We start from the raw sequence: 19311 nt of genomic DNA on the forward strand, positions 1-19311 counted from the left end.
GCTCCCCGCGTGCACACGCCACACGCTGAGTCCCAGGCCTGGCGCTCCCCTTCCCCCCACCAAGCCGGCGCCCGCCTCCCTCCCCAGGACCGCCCCTCGCTCCCCCCCGAGGGCTAGGGGACTTCTGAGGGTGATTCTAAGAAGCAGGAGGCATCTCCTTAGGTTCTTGCTACCTCTCTGGGTAGCGTTGCCCTCGTCCTCTTGACTAGGGGACACTGGAGCCGGTTGCGGATCGGACCGGTCTGGACTCCCTAACTCCACTGACGCCCTCACTGTCCTGCCTGAGGCCAAGGCTGCCCTGGTGCTGAAGGACAGCTCCCAGTTTAGCCGCTGAATAGTACTGAGCTAGGAGTGTGTCCAGAAGGAGGCAAGGCAGTGCACTAAGACCGGTAGTAGTGGTGGGGTGTCGTTTTTTTGCCCTTAGGAAGATTTCAAGCAGCCTCCCCCAAAATCCTGTCCTAGCTTCCTGGCTCCCCCTACAGGCTGCTGAGAATAGCTGAGCGCCAGAGTTAGAGAAGCTGCGCCGGGTGGAACCATGTGCTTGGGGCTCATAGAGTCACATGGCTCTAGGAACTCGGACATACAAATGTCCTGCCGCGCTACTAACCTTATTTGGACTTCACAGAAATCACAGGTCTCCAGTGGTCTACGTCCTTTCTTCATTCCCTTTCCTCTGTAACTCTCTCCTTGTAGTTTTTAAGGGATCACTGCAGCAGAGATTCGTCACTAATCATAACAATGGAGAAAAGAGTCTTTATTGAGCAGCGTTCAACTTGCTAGATACTGCACTTGGCACTTTAACTTGCTTTATTCTTCTAAGCTTACTTATGAGATGGATGTTAGCGTTCCTTCATTTGCATACAAGGAAGCTGAAGGTTAGTGTCCTTAAACCGCCCAAGACAACCAGTGCATCTCAGACAGAAACCCAGGGAGTGTGTCCCTAGAACGCTCTACAGTTCCAGGAAGGCTATAGAAAGATGAAGGAATAGAAGACACAGACCAGCCCTAAAGGAAGTGACAGTCTTCGAAGTAAGGAAGTGAGACTTACATATTGGCTAGTAGAATTTATGGATAGAGTTGGGTTCAAGTAATACTTCTAAAACTGGCCATGCTTTGTCCTCATTTTGGCAACGCGAGGGGATGCTAAGGGCTAAATGAGATGGGTGGGAACTGTTGGCACTACTCAGAGGAAAACTGCAAAGCATGCATGGAAACTTTCTGAGCGGGTACTGGAAGAGGAACTGGTCCCTAAAGAAGTGGTGAAGTTGGGTGGGTGAGTGAGAAGGACATTCCAGATGAAAGAAATGAGAAGGAAAAATTTTTCAGCAGTAGAAAGCAACCATGTATGTGTGTGAATGTGGTAGTTTAGACTTTAGAGGCAAAGTAAAACAAGATATGGCAAAAGGAAAAAACTGTCAGACGTTCACAAGACTTATTCATTCATTATATTTGAGCACTTCATGGACCTACATAGGATGTAATTGTTCAGACACAGCCTTGCTATGGGAGTACTTGCTGTTGAATTGGGAAAGTAGACATTAAAGAAGGGATTATAGCCAAATATGAAAGAATGGTATCAACGAGAGGTCTCCTTCCCATAGAGAGATGAACTAGTCATCTCTGAAAGCTTTTCTCAAAGGCAGTTTTGCCATAGCCAGGCGAGTTGGAAAACATCTACAGAGAATGTATTAAATTCCATGTGCCATACTGCCTAACAGTGATACAGATGTGAGTACAATGTGTGTCTTAGGATAGAAAGGTTAGTTGAGGTGCTAAGGGATAAATGGGTTTAGACTAAAGAGAAAGTAAAGAAGGTGGTGATGAAGGATATCGCAGGAGAAGGGAAGTCATGTATAAGGGTGTAGAAGCGAAGCTAGGAAAGACACGGTAGAAACCTACAAAGTAGCTTGCTGCAGCTAGACGCAAAGTGGGAACACTGCCAAAATGGAGACTGAGCATTTTGCGGGAACCTAATCATGAGGATCCTGGACTTTATCCTAACCAAGGGTACCTGAAGCCACAGAAAAGGCTGGACAATTTTTGCGAGGAGATATCTGACCAGATTTGTATTTTCAAAGGATTGACTTGGTTGCCGCATGGAGAGTGCATTGGAGGGGCAAGGCTGGCTGCAAGGAGACAAGTTAGAAGACTGTTTAGGAGTCCAAGTGAGAGGCATTGAGGACTGGACAAAGACAGCATCAGCTGGAGTGGGAGAAAAATGCGCTTGGGAGGAGAATGAACGAGGTATGATTAATGGGAAGGACCTGGAACTGGCCTAGATGTGAGAAGTAGAGACAAATTATGTGAGAAGGAGGGTGAAACCAAAGAGCTCCATTAGTGACACCAGCAGACCTGCTCCTTCCCACCTAGGAACGGTCTTTGGGAGCTCTTCTCTGTTTAGTCTTTGGAAGATTCAATGTTGTGATTCATAGAGAAGGCTAATGGCTACAGATGTCTAGTTTAGAGCTGATTGGCAGGCCTGTGGTGATTGACACCCTCTCTTGCCAATTGAAAGAGCAACCTGCCTGGCCCAGGCTATTAACACTGAGCACCTCTGGAGCTTTCTGTGAAAAGTCACTCAGGCAAGACTCCCTCTATCCCTGTATACACAAGGAGAAAAGTGTCTCACAGAGGTCCATTTATCATAGGAGCACAATATCACAATGGCTTCCGCACACAGCACCTGGCACACACAAAGGAGAAGTGGTAGCACACTAGCAGGCAGAGGGCGATCTCATTCTCTCACTTTCCATTACACTGGAAGGCGGAATGGGGGTGGGGAAAACATTGGCCTCTGCTGGAGCAAGGAAGCCAAGGTGAGAAGCGGGAGTGGAGCACTCTGATCTCTGCACCCGGAAAACTCCAGTCAGCCCTTTTTTCTAGCTCTTGCCATCTAGATGCACTCCAAGCGGAGACCAGAGGCTGAAGGATAGTCTTGCCTGAGGGGATACACACTATCCAGGAAGAGCATCCTTAAACTAGACGACTTGGAATAGAGGGAGGAGGGAAAGGTTTCCATGGTGAAACACTTACAATAGGAAGAAGACAGTGGCAACTGTTTAAAGAGATCAGGTCCTTTAAAAGTCATGGGCACAAGCAGGAAAGACGAGCATGCAACAGAGGGTGAATTCAAAAGGAGTGTCAGGGTGGCTAAAGCACAGTGTGGGTTAAAGTTTGTCACACTCTGTATCACATTGCAGGACACCTTCTCCTTCTCCTTCTGAGGATTTTTTTTTCTGTCTACACCCCACACCTATACAAACATGAGAAGGCTTCAAGTAAACACAGTGTGCCTCAACTCTCAACCTGGAATACAGCATCAGTTTGTCCTTTTACTGCTGTTCCGAGTTTGGTCCCAAGTTTCCCAATTCTCTGCCTTATTCTCCCCATGTCCTTTGACTTCAACCTTGAGTCTCACATCCTATACCCAAGCTCCAGCTTCATACTTATCGCCTAGTAAGTCTCAGTCTTGGCCATGCTCTTCTACCCCGCCATCTAGGGAGGAAGTACTGACCCTGAGCCTGAAGCGTAACTCCATTGCAGATGCCTCCTGGCAGGACCAGTTGCCTATGTATTGCCTAAGTAGCCCCTTTTTTGATTTCTAGAGTCCTCTTTGCCTTCATTTGGATCCTCAGTTTGTTATTACTTTGTTCCAGTTAGGAATGTCTTTGGCTACAAATAATAAACAAGTCTACAGCTGTAGCTTAAACAGATAAATATTTATTTGCTTCATTTAACAAAGTTTCCTTGGTCCAGGGCTACTGGGGCAGTTCAATAGCATTCTTGACACTAGGACTTCTGTCAGGTGTGGTGGTGCATTCCTACCGTCCCATTACCTGAGAGGGTGAGCCCGGAGAATAATGCAGTTGTGACTAACCTGAGCAGTGTAGTGTATTATCAACACTCACCCCAACAGAAAGATCCCTGCTTTTCATTTCTACTGTTTTTAACGTAGGCTTCCATTCATTTGCATTGTGCTTTAGGATCACAAGATAGCTGCTTCAGCTCTGGGTTTCTTGTCTGTATTCTAGACAGGAGGAAAGGAGCACACTGGATGGGAAGAAGACTAAAGGCAGAGATCAGTTGACAGAGCCTTTGCTTTTTAATTCACAATGATGTCCTGCACCCAGTGACATCACCTGCACCTCTTTGACTGCAGCTAGATTATACGAACATTCTAAACCACAAAGGAAGCTGAGAAATACAGTATTTTATTTTTTAATATTTTTTTGCTTAGCACATTGCTGCTCTGAATAATTGTGGTATTCTGTAACTAAGGAAGAAGAGGAGAATCCTTAATGGACAGGAAACTGGTAGCATTTTCCATGACCTCCAACCATCAACAGCTTGCCTATACCGTCTTTTGTCTGTAACTAAACTCTCTCGATACGTGGCTATGATTGCTGCACTGGACTTTCTCCTAGCAATTACAGCTGGTTTGTTCCTCTAGCATAGGATAGAAGATACCTGCCTGGTTTAACAGCAGCATATGTGAAAAAGACCTTGATTTGATTGTAAAGTCAATGTGAGCCAACAGAGTGATGATGCTGCCAAAAAAGCTAATTAGATTTTTAGGCTGCATTAATAGAAGTATAGAACCAGAACAAGAGAAGTGATGCTCCTGCCCTTCCCTACACTTGTCACATCCTACCTGGAGCACTGTGAACCATTCTAGACAGCCCATTTCAGCTGGGGCACAATGACAAAGTGCAAGATGTCCAAAAGTGAGTTACTAGGCTGGTATAACAGCAGCAACACCATATGGAAAACTGTTGATAGCTCTGGGCACGTTCAGTCTAGAGGTAAACAGACTCAAAGAAGAACACAGCATGACAGAAAGTTGAGAAGTGCTCATTTAGGTTAGGGTCCAAAGCCTTGGACATGCTAGCAATCAGAATAGTATAAAGTGATTAAATGGGAGGTCAGGAGGGAGGATAAACATCAAAATAAACATTTCCATTGAACATAACACAACCCAATAACCCAATACTGTTTCATGCATTTGTATATACTGTCACTTAAGTTTCCTTTTCTTTCCAAAAGAAATGGCTTACTAGTATATAATAATTATATAAAATAACAGATTTCATTATCATATTTTCACATACACGAACATATTTTTATATTTGCCCCTCATTGTCCCCTTATATTCCCCTCTACCCCATCCTCTTAGTTTCCTCCAAATAATCCCTCCTTCTTTTGCACCTTCCTAAAATATAGATTCTGTACATAAGATAAAATATAGTATTTTTCTGAATTCTGTCTTATTTCGCTTACCATGATTATCTTCAACTCCATCCATTTTTCTGAAAAATGACATAATTCTATTCTTTTACCAAATAAAAATTCCAGTGGATGTGGTGTGTGTGTGTGTGTGTTGTATTTTTTTCTACTGATAATTATTCATTGATGGGTACCTAAACAGATTCCATAAGTTGCCTGTTGTGAGCAGTGCTAAATATGGGTGATGCCCCTTAATTTTCTATGACAATAATTCTGCAAAGTCAGAATTATTATTGTCTCCATTTTCCAGATGAAGAAACTGAGGTACAGATAGGCTATTTGTCAGAGGTCACACAACTAACAAGTGCCTGAAGTAGAATGTAAGCACTTGTAGTCCTACTCCAAAGTCCATGCTTACCGTAGCTCCATTCAGAAGCGGTGGGCTGTGGCTAGTCTGACATCTCAGTTAACATTTTCCACTTCTTGATTATTTAGTATTAGTCTGATGTATGCAGGGCTTAGGGGTATAGAGTGCTATTTTAAGGTCTATAGCCTAGATTCCAAGTAAAGATCTCACTATCTTCATAGTCAAAAGCCATAGAAGTGAATGTCTATGCTTCCTCCTGGTGTGCTTTTCCATTATTAATGAGGAAGGTAGCAGATCCTTAGATACTGACAGAGTGGCCTCATCCCAATATCCACTTCAGGACACAAAGGAGCAGAGGTGCCTGTCCCTACGATTTCTAGTACTCCAGAGCCTACAGGGTCCACAGTCTGAAGGTACTGCAGCTTCCATCAACTCTGACAGACCGTGATACAGACACATTTCTAGCCACTAGGCGCAGCCACCCTCTTCAAAGCTCCTGTGAATGACTTCATTCTGCCCTATATGTCAGCTCCCAAAATGTAAGCCCTATATCTCCCCTCACACTTATTCACAAACTGCTCTGCTTTTATCTTCAGTCTATCTAGGCTCATTTTTTCCCTCTACCTTCTCCAACTGCCACTCTGTCAGCTCTTCCCAACTGGCGTTCTCAAGCCCTTTGGCCTAACTGAAACCTAGCTCTAGCTGGAGGACTCTGCTTCCCCCAGCCTTCCTCTAGGAGACCTACTAGTTGTCCTTCCCAGATCTGTGTGGTCCTCTGAAGAGATGTGTTGAGATCCTAACCCTAAAGTACCTTATGAAGTACCCATGACCTTATTTAAACATAGGGTCTTTACAGATGAGACCAAAGTAAGATGAGGTCGTACTATAGTAGAGCGAAGCCCAGTCCCGTGATTAACGTTCTTAAAGAATGGAGACATTTGAACACAAGTGTGCATAGAGACAACACATTTATGTGATAACAGAGGCAGAGATTGGAACGATCCTGTTGCCCACATTCAAATACCCAAACTCAGACTTTATAGCCTCTCAGATGACAAAGCAGATGACAAAGGAATAAACTCTTGTCTTAAGGCATCCAGTTTTTGACAATCTGTTAGGTCAGATATATATATATTACACCAACTCTCTCAGTGAAGACGTTGGTTTCTATCTCCCTTTATTCCCCACCTGTAGCCACAAGGACTGCCATCATCTGGGGTGATATCAATGCATAAGTTGATCACCTGAGTCTCCTGGTTCTTAAGTTCCATCATGTATTCCTATGCAGCTTAGTTACTTCCCCTGACTGTCACCAGCTGTACCCCCAATAAAGTCCTCATCACTGCTTTGCAGTCCTACTAAGAATTTTAAGTGCCTCTCATTCTCCAGACTAACTTTTTAAAGGCTTCTTCACTGTTTTCTCAGACCGTCAGTCCCCAGGCCCACCTTCTTACTCTTAGCAGATAACCTTATCATCTATTTCATTGAAAAAAATGCAAGTTTCATGCAGCGCCTCCTTTCCCTGCCACCGTATTTACACATCACCCCATCTCTCTCCTCTGCAGGTCCTCTTGTCTGAACTGGTGGAGGATATCCTTTCTTTTCAGGGACCACGCTTTCCATGGGTGCTTCTTATGTCTTCCTAGCTTCCCCTTTTCTCTCCAATATGGTAAACTTTTTTCTTTCAAACAGGTGTTCCTTAGGGTGAACTAGTTCCTCCTATCTTATCCTATCTTAAAGTAATGCCACCCCCAAGTCTGTATTCCTTGAGTTATCAGTCTTTGCTTTTAAAGAAATTTCTCAGAAGAGTTATCTCATCTAACTCCAACCTCTCATAAATAGCTAGAATCTTCTTTCTCCAAAGTCACTAGTGACCTTCATGTTAGTAAACCCAAAGGATGGTTTTGTAGTGATATTTCATTTGTGTTTTAATAAATGAATCTTGCTTGAAGATCAGAGAGTAAAACAACCACACTGGTCAGCCATACAGATTAGGCAGTGGTTGCACACACCTTTAATCCCAGTAGCCACACCAGTTAGCCATAGAGGCAAGGCAGTGGTGGTACATGTCTTTAATTCCTACATTAGAGACAAGTATAAAACAGGAGGAGACAGATATCAGTTCAGTCTCATTCTGAAATTCCTGGAGGTAGGATCGCCTTTTTGATCTGAGGTAGAGGTAAGAGCCAGTGGCTGGCTGCTTTGCTTTTATGACCTTCAGGTTGAACCCCAATATCTGTCTCTGGGATTTTATTTTTTGTGCTACATGTTTTCAATTCTTAGTTTATCTATATCTTCAGTCCATTTTTCCCCTGTTGAGCTTTCTTCCATTAATTTCATTTCTGTTTTCTACTACTTCTTTGAGAATGTCTTAAAGTGTCCTTTGGGGCCTGTTTCTCTCTCCCACTGATCTGTATCCCAGGACCCTTTTCTACTTTTTATGACGAGATAGGGGTCTCACTAAGTTGTCCAACGTAGCCTTGAACTCAGTCTGCAGTCCAAGCTGACCTTGAACTTCAGTCTTTCTGCCTCTGCCTCCCGAGTCACTGGGACTAAATGTTAGGGTTCTCAGAATCTGTCTCTTATACTCTACTATTTCCTTGGGAAATCTCATGCATCCATGCTCATGGTTTGCATCCCACATCTTTGTATTTACTGAGATGATCTTAGTCCCCTCTTCTGCATATCCAGTCCATCCATAAGTTTTCTGTATTTGGAAGTCTTTAGTCCAGCCATGTATATGTAGTTGTTCTTCTAGACACCAAGTTTAGCATGATCTTCCCACCTCCCTACTCACCCGTCTTCATGCTCTCTTATGTTCTCTCTCTGTGTTTCTATTTCTCGAAAATAAGAAAAACAACACAACACAAAACAATGAAAACCAAAACTGAAGAAGATCAATGGTAAGATATACCCAAAGGAAACAAAATGTGCTCAAGAAAAAAAAAACATGGGGTTTGTTTTGTGTTTGCCTGCTACTACTGGGCATGGGCTTGCCCTGAAGTGTGTTTGATATATTTAGTGACACTTCAAGGATAAATCAATTTCCCCTTCCTAGCAGCTATCAATTGCAAATAGCTTCTTTGTTAAGGGTGTATGTCCATGTGTCCATGTGTCCTTATGTCCATGCCCCCTCTTAGTACTGGGATACACTCTGTGGCTTAAACCTGTACAGGCCTGTGTGTGCTGTCACAGTCTCCATGAGTGACTGTTGTATCTGTAAGGTGTTGTCTCCTTGGAGTTACCCACCACCGCTGGCTCTTACAACCTTTCTGCCTCCTCTTCCACATAAATCTCTGAGCTTTGAGGGAAGGGGTTTGATGAAGACATACCATTTAGGACTGGGTACTCTGGTGTCTCTTACTCTCTGCATATTGTCCAGTTACCCCCAACCACTTTTTAAAAACATAACTTCCAGAGTAATGTTTTCAAAAGTTAAACCTCATAATATTATCATGTTGTACCAAAAATCTCCAATAATATGTATTAATAATAATAATAATAATCATTAATGTGGTCTGCAAAGTCATGTACAGTCTTGACCAACACTTCTCCACATACTACACTTTCCCTCATGGCAAATGCTCTTCCTTTCTTCGTAGCATTTATTTGTATTTTCACCCATATTTGTATAATTCCTTGGATCTCTCCCACTATATTCCAAACTCCGTAAGAGTAAGAATCATGGCTTGTTTTGCTTTTCCTCATTTCTCTATTGCAAAGAGCAGTGCCTAGCTCATATTGTTCCGTGTTTATTGAAAGAATGAATGAGTTAGTGAAGAGATGCATCAAGTTAAATGATCCATCATGTGGTAGGGCTTTACCCTGATGCACCTGCTAACGTGACTGTTGTAATAAGAACCATGAGCTGCACCATGTAGGAATATAATCATTTCCTCTGGCTGCCTCCAGAGTGACTGAGTGCATGGAGACAGTAGCTCCTGCAAAGAGGATTCAGACCCTCTTGCACATAACTGGAACAGGTATACCTCTAAACTAAATCCCCAGCCTTTAGTTAAGGCTGAGTGCAAGTTCCCACATTGCACAGCAGAGAGAAATGAGGTGCTATCTGTGGAAGAACCAGTTCCTTGTCGTACTGTTGTGGTGGTTTGAATAAGAATGACCCCCCACAGACTTATAGATTTTAGTGCTTAGTCACCATGGAGTGGCACTATTAAGAAGTGTGGTCTTGCTGGAACAGGTGTGGCCTTGTTGGAGGAAGTGTGTCACTAGGGGTGGGCTTTGAGATTTCAAAAGCCCAAGCCAGGCTCAATGTCTCTCTCTATTTTCCTGCTGCCTGCTGATTCAGGTGTAGAACTCTCAGCTCCTTTTCCAGTACCATGTCTTCCTGCATGCTTCTTATCAGGAAAATCATGGACTAAACCTCTGAACTGTAAGCCATTCTAAATTAAATGTTTTCCTTTATTAGAGTTGGTGTGGCAGGCAGACCTGGGTTAACACCCCAGCCTAATACTTGGGTGTCTCTTCCCAGCAATAGAAACCCTAACTAAGACAGCTGTGTATAGGTAATTCTTGGTATTTGGATGTTAAGGTATTGTAAAGCCGAAGTGTTGTCAAACTAAATAGCACAATGTGGGGGTTAGTTCTCACCTGGGTGTGGCCTAATAAATTGTATCGATTGTAACTGAGTTCTGAGGATGATCTTCAGAAGAGATGTATTCCTTATGGAGGAAATCCAGGCTTGAGTGGGGGTGAGGAGGAGGCTATGAGTCTGTGGTCACTGGGCTGCTTTTGGCTCTGCTGTGGTCCTTTCTTCTCAGAGTGGTTCAGGCAGTTCTTTGTGCTGATGCTTCCTGCTGCCCACACTGTGCCCAGGAAAAGTCAGGGTTGGGCTCTGTGGCCCTCTCAGGCCAGAGTGTTAAAAAATAGTGACACACACCTGAGGCTCTGCAGGGGAGCAGCAGGGGCCATGAGACAAAGAGAGAATCAGATTCTCTCTACTATGACTTCTTCCCAAAGATCTTTTTCATTCTGACCTGGAGGTCCCCATGTCCCAGTTACCAAGGGAGTGAAAGTGTTAAGGTCATAAATAGATCGAGAACCCTATAGGGAGACTAGAGATTCAAAGGGTCCAAGCTGAAAGAGTGTCTATGACCTCTTCCCCCATGGAGACTTCTCTTGAGTCTCTTGTCTCACGTAGTACTTTGTCATAGGTCAACAAAACAGCTACCCATGTAGACAGAGGTGGACCTCCTCGCTAGCAGCAGGTGGATGGGGCCCCACCAGCACTGCTGTGCAGATCCTCTTCAGAGCCAGTCTCTAGGCAAAGAAAGGCCCCATGGCTCTGTCCAGGCCAGAAAGCTCCCTAGGAATCCCATTTCATTGTATCTGGGGGTGCCGTCTCATGGAGGTGGGGATAGGTGGGCCCAGGGGAACAGAAAAGGAATCCCATCTTCCATAAACCAATACAATATCAATGTGTCCCTGACCTCCTGCCACTACAAAAGCTGTCTGTAAGTCTTAAGACAGTAGACGTGGGCGTATGCATTAGAGTCCATGGAGGTTGACCCACTCATGAACTGGGAATTTGTTCCCAATGATGGTTAGTTTGGTTGAAGTGGACTCAGAGCTTCAATTCAGAGTACCTCCAAGAGCCTGTTTTTCCATTGTCCCTGGGTGGGTAGGAGGCATAACCTGATACATGCTGCACTTGCGCCCTGTGGCTTTCTTGTGCTCCCTAGGGCCTGTGGTCTTTCTCCTGTGATTTGGACCATTATCTGTTTTCTTAAGCTTGCCTTTTTAATCTAGCCTGGTAGGCTTTAGTTTATGATTCTGAGAGTCCCAGACCTCCCACTCTCTTCAGAAAGCAACCAATTATGGGTAGTGGATGCAACATTCATTTTGGAGTCAGGTAGACCTGGGTTAACACCCAGCCTGTTACTTCTGTGTACCAATGATCACAGCCATTTTCCCCTTCAATAAAATGAGGAAATATCCGCTTTATAAGGTTGGTGTGCACCTTAAACATTATGATAGCTTGATAGCTCTATACTATGTTATACAGAGCCCTTGGTACATATTAGTCCACCTAAAACTATGCTTTGTAGGACAGGATAAACACTCCATTTTCCTCCCCTCCTGGTGTCTTTCTGTGCTGTTCTGTTGCTTGAGACACATTCCCAGGCAGGTTATTAAGTCTGAGTCTCTGCTGGGAGGAAACTCCCTAGAGGGGACGGTTTCTATGTATAGCTGTGGGTTGAGTGCTTCTTTTCAGCACCCAGTGCAAATAGCCTCGGAGCTCTAGATTCCTTATGCAAAGAAGGGAGGCCGGCACAGCTTTGCTTTAGGTGTGTGTTAGGAGGATCATATCTGTGTAACTGGATAAGGGGAGTGTGTTGTATATCACGGAAGGAGTGACTCCCATCTTCAGGATAAGGAAAGTGCAGAAAATAAGTCAAAATGAGCTCCCAGTGGCCGTCTAGGAAATAGATTCCGAATGCCAGCTATCCTGTCCCTGGAAGATGGAGTCTTTTGTCATTTTATATTTATTCCAGTGTAACAGTTTACCAAACCCAGCAAATGCATTCTTTTTTATTTTGTGATCTCTGCTCTTCTTCGTTTTCATGGTGGCTAGTAGATTCCTTTTACCTAAAGGTTGTCTTTCGAGTTAGCTGTGGGGAGTATGTTAAAATGGTTTTATCTCACTCTAACCCAAAGGAGAAGTGTATTTCACACAAAGAGATGGGCTGTTGCCAGCAGCTTTAAGGAGAAAAGGAAGGGACTGGGTACCTGAGTCTGTTGTAAGGAAGCCAAGGAATTGGCTTGAACCTGGCTCATGGCCAGGAAATTTAAGAGAAAAAAACATATGAAAAACCATAGGACCTTTCTCTGAGAATCTCAGAGCCCTCCTTTGTTGATCTGATCGAAGTTCCTATCTGGGCCAGTTAGTCGCATTGTCTACGTGACCTCCAGAGCAGATGATGTCTGGGGCTTGGGTATATCAATTAGCAGCCTTTTTCTTCCTGTTCTGAAATCTTAGCTTTCCTTTTGACTTTCCTAGTTCAGAAGTGCTTTTGACTTTTAGCTCATTCTTAGGGTTTAAAGAGTCAAGTCTTTTGTATTTATAACTAAGCAAGCTAGCACATGTAACTACCCTCATCTTCCAGATTTGCCACTCTGGTGTATCAGAGAAGGATGGAATGCTTCCTAATAGCAGCAAATTACATCCTCACAAAACCTGAATACCCTAAATTCATGAGCTGTAAAATTAAGAAGGTAGATCTTCCATGCCAGAAAGGCCCAGCATGGTGAACATGGAAAAAAGTTGCTGCCAATGTGATCTGGGGCTGAAGCTGAGGCAATTCTTCGGAGCAGTTTTAGGCTAGGAGAGTTGAGCTTAGAATATCAAAAGGAGGGAACTAAAATGTAGGACTGAGTCAGCTGGGAAAGAATTCCTAAGCACAGATACAGTGAGGGTGGAACTGAATTGTATGCAAACAACGGTTTCCTTTCTTACCAGACATTTCTCTATTGCAATGTCTGTCTGTCCTACTGTCCTGGAACCTTCCTATTCTTGGACTTCTCTGACTGCTTTTTGGATCAGTCCTCTACCTGCCAGGTCAGGTCCATGTTGGCCAGCAGGAATGTGCGGAATGGGGCTGATCCCAGACATGAGTTGGAGCACCCAAACAGGGTAACCCAGGAGTTCTTAGTCTAGGCTTAAGGTTCTGTAAATTGGCCTCTGCTGCCCCCCCATGGTAACCGAGGTTACTTTTCCTCATGTGGGGTGACTTCTGAGGAAAGGCCGAGACTCCCACACTTCTACTCACGTTGTCACGTCTTTCTTCTGCACAGCACCTTTAGGAACATGACTTCCTCCTGGGAGAAGGGCAGGACAAAATTCAGGAAAAGACTGAGAGTGTTGAGATTTTGGTTGTTGCAGAGGTGTTGATGTTCGCACTGGTCTGCACCCAGACTCCCCATCTCTGCGCTGTTCTGGGGATCGGGAAAATGTGCAGAGAAAGGGAAGGTTTCTAAGCACTGAAAATGGAACCACTCCGCGTAGATTCTTCTTCTGTTCCAAATCTGCAGCCTGAAGCTCCCAAGGACCCCAAGAACTCAGCACAAAGGGACAGTAAGTTTCCAAATTTAACTTTGGAACCATTATTTGGATTTTACATCTCTTTGCCTGGTAGCTCTGAAAGATCAGAGGTAGTCCAGAATTCAAGTTTGTCCCAACATTCTACCCTCTGGTCTTAGTATATACCTTTGGGCATTGTGGTGGTTTAAATGAGAATGGCACCTATAGGCTCATATATTTGAATACTTGGTCCCCAGTTGTTAAAACTATTTGGTAAGGATTAGAAGGTATGGCCTTGTTAGAGGAGGTGTGCCACTGGGGTGGGTGTCGAGGTTTCAAAAAGCTCACACCAGCTGGGTGGTGATGGCACACTCCTTTAAGCCCAGCATTCACTCAGGAGGCAGAGGCAGGCAGATCTCTGTGAGTTTGAGGTGAGCCTAGTGTGCAAAGCTAGGTCCAGGACAGCCAGGGCCACACAGGGAAACTCTGTTTCAACAAAACAAACAAACCAAAAAAAAAAAAAAACAAAAATCCCACACCATTTCTAGTTAGCTTGTCCTGCTTCCTGCTTGTGAATAAGATGTAAGCTCTCAGCTACCCACAAGGTTAAACAGAGACAAGAATTATGGGTTAATTTAAGTTGTAAGAGCTAGTTAATAATAAGCCTGAGCAAATAGGTCAACCAGTTTATAGTTCATATAAGCCTCTGTGTTTCTTTGGGAGTGAATGGCTACAGGACCAGACAAGACAGAAATGTTTTGTCTACAAGCTACTGTTCCAACATGATGTCTGTCTGCCTGATGCCAGGCTCCCCACTATGATGGTCATGGACTCACTTTATGAAACTGTAAGCCCCCAACAATCTCTTTTTTCTCTATGTTACTTTGATCATAGTGTTTTCTTGTCTCTATAAAAGTAAGACATGGTTTCAAAGGGTTTTCTGTCTATGGAGGGAATGTATGGTAGAAAAGTTCACAGTGTCAGGAGTGGATGGGAAACGTTGTTCACATCATCACAGACCAAGAAACAAAGAGCAAGGCAGGAACCATGTGGCCATGTCTATATGGGATTACCTGATTGTTAGTTGCTGTAGAAGGGCCCAAGCCAATATGAGTGATACAATTCCTTGAACAGGCGATCTTGGATTGTGTAAGGAAGCCATCTCAGTTAGGGTTTCTATTTCTGTGATGACACCATGACCACAACAACTCATATAAAGGAAAACATTTAATTAGGACTGGCTTCCAGTTTAGGAGATTTAGTCCACTATTATCATGGCAAGAAACATGGCAGCATGCAGACAGATACGGTGCTGGAGAAGGAGCTGAGAGCTCTACATTTTGATCCACAGGCAACAGGAAGTGAAAAGTCACACTGGCCAGATTTGAGCTTATAAGAGCTCAAAGCCTGCTTCCACAATGAGGCCACACCTACTCCAACAAGGTTACACCTCTTAATAGTGCCACTCCCTGTGGACAACCATTCACCCACATGAGTCTATGGGGACCATTCTTTTCTTTTTTTCTTTATTTATCTATTTATTTATTTTATGTACCAATTCCAGTTTCCACTTTCCTCCTCCTTTCCCCTCTGCCCTACCTAATCCTCATCTGCTCCTCAGAGAGGTAAGGCCTCCCCTGGGAAGTCAACTAAATCTGTCCCATCACCTTGTTTGAGGCAAGACCAAGCCCCTCCTCTCCATGCCTAGGCTGAGCAAGGTCTCTCTCCATAGAGAATGGGCTCTACAAAGTCAGCTCATGAATTAGAGCTAGATCCTGGTCTCGGGGCCATTCTTATTCAAACCACCACAGAAGCTATCTGAATGTGAGCCTGAGAAACCAGCAAGCAGTCGATGGTTTCTGCCTTCAGACTTCTGACTTGATCTCCTGCCCTGACTTCCTTCACGATGGACTGTGACTTGGAAGTGTAAAGTGAAATTAAACACTTTCCTCCCTTATGTTGCTTTTGGTCAGAGCGTTTGATTACACCAACAGAAAATTTTCTGTGTGTATCAGATACTTCATTCTATTTTTTGTAGTAGTTTCATTGATACACAATCCATATGCTGTATGATTTACCTACATAAATGTATAATTGAGTAGCTTTAAGTATGTCTAAAATACCATGTAGGTACTGGAAACTGAACCCAAGTCTTCTATAGGAGCATTAATTCTCTTAATAGCTGAGCCAATTCTTCATCCCATGGAGGGTACTTTCTTGAATAACAATCTGTATTAGAGAGCCCAGACCAATGAAAATGGTGCCACCCTTTGGCATATGGTCCTAGGTGGTATAAGAAAGCAGTCTGAGCAATCATGAGGAACAAGCCAGTAAGCAGTTCTCTTCCATGGTCTCTGCTTTACTTCCTGCCTTTAGTTTCCTGCATTTAGTTCCTGTCCTGGCTTCTCATGATGATCTGTAAGCTGTAAGATAAAATTAACTCTTTCCTTTACAAATTGATTTTGATCATGGTGTTTATCACAGGATAAACAAACTAAGACAGAAACTGATACCCGGATCTGAGGGAGTTCTGTGACTGACCTGAACATGTTGTCTTGGAGAAAATTGTGGAAAGAGATTGAAACTTTGGGCTGGAAAAACCATTGAGTGTTCAGGACTTAATGGGTTGTTGTGGGAGCTTGGGAGATAGGAATTCTGAGAGTGTTGCCAATGATAGAGGCCCGACTTGTGAAGTTTCAGAGGGAAGAGGCCATTTGTGTGGTATTTGAGGATAAATATGTGACTTTTGGTCAGCTGCAGAAAGGAATCAGCTGTGACGAACAAGTGACCAGAATCACTAAAACGAAACTTCTGCTTTCCTGGGACAGAGATTAGCTGAGGCTGAGACATGAACTGTGTGATTCAGAGGCCAGCATCACTGAGGTGAAGCCTGTGACTATGTCCTCTCGGTCTATACACAGAAGCTGTGGTTCCAGCGGCGAATGGGGATGGGTTGGGGGGTGGAGAGAGCAGGAGGAGGGAAGTGGAGGACTGTGGTTGGTATGTAAAATAAAAAAAACCCTGCGTTTGGCATCAAAACCATTTTGATTGAAATATTGTCAGTATGTCTAAGGTAGAAATATTTATGTTAACAAAACCAGTTCTTACTCTCAAGTTTATTCTTTAAACAAATTGTGGAGAATGGTGTAGAGGCATTTCAATTCTATTTTAATAAAGCCTGTCTGAAGATCTGAGAGTAAAACAGTCCCACTGGTCAGCCTTACAGACCAGGTTATGATAACACACACCTTTAATCCCAGTAGCCACACTGGTTGCCATAGAAATCGGGTGGTGCATGCCTTTAATCCCAGCCCTAGAGATGAATACAAGACGGGGGGGGGGGGTGAAGGGAGCCTGCTCTCAGATATAGTCTTATTCTGAGATTGTGGGAGGCAGGATCGCCATTTCAGACTGAGGTAGGAACCAGTGGCTGGCTGTTTTGCTTTCCAGATCTTCAGGATGAACCTCAATTTCTGACCCTGAGGTTTTATTAACCGTGCCTCAGAATGGAGAAAAAAATATATTATTTACAGAAGATATTTTTATATGTACTCAGGAACAGACTTGGTGATAGAAAAGACTTCAGCACATGCTGGCATCTCAGAAGCAGTTCTCAAAGGTTTGGTTTTCTCAGATTCTAGCAATACCTAAGATCCTTTTTCATCTTCTATCTTGAAAGCCAAATAATAATATAAGTGTCCCATGTCAGCAATATTATACCCTACAACAAGGGGTCCCTCTGCAGACACACTGGGTGTTAATGTAGGAGACGGAGGAGTGGCTTTTGTAAAACAGTTCAGGTACCTCAGTGAAAAGTTAGCTGAACTGGCTCATTTATCTCTATGGTTACAGTATCCTCCTCTTTATCAGCATTACTTGTTTGTGACAACTTAATGTTTCCATTTCTAAGCGCTCCACTTGCAGAAAACTTCACCCTGCCCTTTGCAGAGGATACAACAACAAAATCTCCAGTATGGCTAAGGGCTAGGCATCTAATTGCAAATTCACCAGAAGACATCTTAATTGCACAGCTGTATTCCTGTTCTGGGATACCAAGTTGTTTAACATCTAAGCCCATTAACTTCATGTCATGAGCTGAAACTTTCTCTTGATTTGGTGCTTCAAATACTAGCCCTAAGGCGTCAGCATTATCCTCAGTCCTTAATATAATGATGTCTTCTTTGCCAGCACATGTTAATATTTCGGACATACTGGTGAAGCTCATGCCCACGGCCAGGTTGTTTGAAGCAGCCTTTGTGGAAGCCTTCAGAGTGCAGCGTGAGAGATATGTAAGGAGCTATACAGAGCATCTCTTCTCAGCAGGTTCATACCATACAAGTTGATGACCCAGCAGGTGCCATTGATGAGGGGTTTGAGTAACCAGCACCTTCTTCAGGATGGAGCCCTGGACCAGATGTGCCTCAGAACATGGGGGTGGAGTTGCAAGGACTAAAAACTGGAGACTGTGAGAGGAACAAGGTCTGGCTGCTAAGGTCTCCCGAGCCATAGTGTAGATGCAGAGTAGATGGCTAACTTGGATTTTAAAATGTTGAAATTTTAAAAGACTATGTCACTTTTAGGGACCAAAAAGATGATGGTTTAGTGGTTAAGAGCATGTATTGCTCTTGCAGAGGAATTAAGTCTGATTTCCAGTACCCATGCCTGATGCTTGGAGCATCTGAATACATGTGCACATATCCGGGCACAGACATACCCATAATTAAAAGAAAAAACACCTTAAAAGACATCGTAGGACAAAAAGACCAGGTAGGCTGCCCATAAACATTCTCCATTCTCTCTGTTCCCCCAGACCCAATTCTCAGGGTTGCCCCTAGCCAGTGCAACAGAGCACCAGCAGCAGGCTCCCCTCCCCCCTCCACACCTCCTGTGGATCCCACAGACCACCCCCCTTGGCCTCACCTCCCCCACGTTGTCGCTGTATCCCAGTCCTTAACTCAACCACACCACCTGCTCAAACACAAGCCACACCTGCCAGACTACCAGGTAGGCTGCCAGTGGACCTTCTCCACCCACTCTGTTACTCAAGAGCCAATTGTCAGGGTTGTCAGGGTTGCCCCAGCACTGCAACAAACCATCTCTCCCTGACTTCCCCATCCCCCACCTTCCAGCACCAATAAGCATTCCTCTTGAACACACCAGCCAAGCAGGTCAGTAAAACACACAGTCAACCCACTCTGAAAATCCAGAAAAGAAACAGAAACCAAGGAACAAAATACCCACCCAATAAAGACCATTCCAGATATCAGCATCTAGGTCTATAATCATCTAGAGAACTAGATGCCAGTATAAGAACACAATCAGTATCACTCAGGGCAATATGTTACCATGAGAGTTTAGCTATCCTACCACAGCAGCCCCTGGATATTCCAACACAGCTGAAACATAGGAAAAAGACATTAAACCCAACTTTGTGAAGATGATAGAGATCCTTAAACATGAAACTAATAAACCCCTTAAAGAAATCTGAGAAAACATAAACAAACAACTGGAGGAAAGGAATAAATCATTTAAAGAAAGCCAAGAGAAAACAAACAGTTAAAAGAAATGAATAAAACTGTTAAAGCCCTGAAAATGAAAATAGAAACGATAAAGAAATCACAAACCAAGGGAATTCTGGAAATGAAAAACTTGGGAATTCGAACAGAAACTAAAAAGGCAA

The 19311-nt window shown here is 43.8% G+C and overlaps 1 pseudogene; it reads right to left on the bottom strand.

The window, feature by feature from the left end:
- Positions 1-17278: 17278 nt before the first annotated feature.
- On the bottom strand, positions 17279-18138 carry LOC142840397 (proliferating cell nuclear antigen pseudogene; annotated as a pseudogene).
- Positions 18139-19311: the final 1173 nt, after the last annotated feature.

The sequence above is a fragment of the Microtus pennsylvanicus genome, chromosome X, assembly GCF_037038515.1.
Source record: "Microtus pennsylvanicus isolate mMicPen1 chromosome X, mMicPen1.hap1, whole genome shotgun sequence".
NCBI classification, from domain to species: domain Eukaryota; kingdom Metazoa; phylum Chordata; class Mammalia; order Rodentia; family Cricetidae; genus Microtus; species Microtus pennsylvanicus.